The sequence below is a fragment of the Schistocerca serialis genome, chromosome 9, assembly GCF_023864345.2.
Source record: "Schistocerca serialis cubense isolate TAMUIC-IGC-003099 chromosome 9, iqSchSeri2.2, whole genome shotgun sequence".
NCBI lineage: Eukaryota > Metazoa > Arthropoda > Insecta > Orthoptera > Acrididae > Schistocerca > Schistocerca serialis.
Genome location: NC_064646.1, coordinates 364,186,313 through 364,188,740, shown reverse-complemented (window position 1 = coordinate 364,188,740; position 2,428 = coordinate 364,186,313).

Here is a 2,428-nt window from a genome sequence, read left to right as displayed (position 1 = left end):
GGGTGATGCAAAACTTTTTTTGATGTGTGTATATGGAAAACAACAACGGTCCTATCACACTTCCCTGCAGCGCTCCTGACGATATCCTTGTCTCTGATGAACACCCGCCGTCGAGGATAACACTCTGGGTTCTATTATTAAGAAGTCTTAGAGCCACTCACATATCTGTGAGCCTAGTCCATATGCTCATACCTTCGTTAACATCCTGCAATGGGACACTGTATGAAGTGCTTTCCGGAAGTCTAGAAATATGCAATCTGTCCGTTGCCTTTCATCCATAGTTCGCAGTAGCCTGTATCATGTGAGAAAAGGGCAAGCTGAGTTTCGCACTAGCGATACTTTCTAAAACCATGCTTCTCACTCTCAAGAAAATTTGCTCTATTAGAACTCAGAATATGTTCAACGATTCTGCAGCAAACAGAAGTTAGAGATGTTTGTCTGTCATTTTGCGAGTCCGTTCTTTTACCCTTCTTACATACTGGAGTCACCTGCATCTTTTCCAGTCGCTCAGGACTTTGTGCTGGGCGAGAGGCTCAGGATAAATTCGAGCCAAGTAAGGGGCCAGTGACATAGAGAAATCTTCGTAAAATCGAACTGGGCTCCATCCGGAACTGGTGACTTATTTACTTTCATATCTTTCAGTTTTTTCTCTACGCCAGAGATTCTTATTACTATGTCGTCCATGTGGTCAAACGATGGTAAGGATGTACGATTCTCCTGTGTGAAAGGCTTCTTGAACGTGAAATTTAAAACTTCTGCTTTCGAAATAATTATGAAAAATTTGCCTCGATTGCACCAACTCCCTGGTCTTTACCTAGGTTTCAGCGTGGATAACCACACCTTCTTCAGAACAAATATAAAACAGCTTGCCTAAATAGGCATAGTCAAAGGCTAAAATCAACACCTATAGCAGCAAGACCCCATAAAAAATTTTCAAATACACGGTGCATATGTACCAAGTCAATGTTACTTTTCTCAACCCTGTGTGTGCTGCCTCGCCCGAGCCAACGTACAATGGTCACAGTATCTTCGATACTATGAAACAAATCTTTTCTACTGCAATGTTTTTGCTATCCGTATTTTGTGGTGTGGTAGTGAGGACCAAAACGAGAAAAAGTGTCGAATAAACAGGGACTCTAAACTGCATACCTCAAGAGCTATGAATATCTGTTCATCTTCGCTAAGTTGAAACACATCTCGTCTACTGAAGAAGCGTTCATATCTCTTAAGGTATGAATATTAGAACCCACGTTTATTACACTTTTTGCTTCGAACTATCTCTCGTGTCATATCCCTGAATATTTACCATTTCTCCTGGGACACTAGATACGTTATTGTATTATCATGTTTGATTTTCTCTTATTGTTCGGTAAGAAACAACTTTTGGAGCGCAAGTTTCGCTAGGTCAAATTACTATTTGATTTTACTTAAGATTTTAGGAGTACGTTGTTGGTGTACGTAGTCGAGGACGTCCGATGTTTAGCGTTTCCGAACACATTCCAATTTCAACTACATTTTCACTGTAGTTTTCTTGTGTGTGTTTACTGTATATAGTGTAGACAAATACTACTGTGTGTTGTTTGTATTGTAGTATCTGCAAAAAATTCTAATGACTCTAAGCACTATGGGACTTAACATCTGAGGTCATCAGTCCTCTAGACTTAAAACTGCTTAAACCTAACTAACCTAAGGACATCACACACATCCATGCCCGAGGCAGGATTCGAACCTGCGACCGTAGCAGCAGCGCGGTTCCGGACTGAAGCGCCTAGAACTGCTCGACCACAGCGTAGTATCTACATGTTGTTTTATATTCGTTTGTTTGTTGTGTGCTTGATTTATACTGTGTGGTGAGGAATGCTCCGGAAAGAAAGAAGGATATAGAATGGAGGTAATCGCAAAAACTGCCTTTTCTAGCTGTGTGTGATGGGAGACTAACTTATTATTCAGTTTGGTTATGTTATGCAATGTATCCCTGTTTGTAATTGTTTTAATGGATAACATGATCGATGAGTTGTTACTTATATTGATTTGGCATTTATTATTTTCTTCGTCATTGCAAGGTCTCTTTTTATGTAAACTTTTCCAGAAATACTAGAAGTTTTGTATTGTAACTGTTCATTCTAATAATTCTCATGTCCTTCTAACATAATAGGAAATTTATTAAGCTTCAACCCAAAAAGTTGTTTCATATCTAACAATAAGAGAACTAGAAACAACTGTAACATATTAACACAGCTGTGTCTATTATACAAAGCAGCGTATACACATACGACAAAACCTATTACAGGTCGATGAAGGTGCTTAATAAACAATAAGTAGTGAAGTTTGTATGGCAGAAAACATCTTTCCACTTAACTGCTTAGACAAAGCACATCTCCAAGAACGTAGAAGCAACTAAGGAACGAGGAAAACAGAAAAAAAAGTG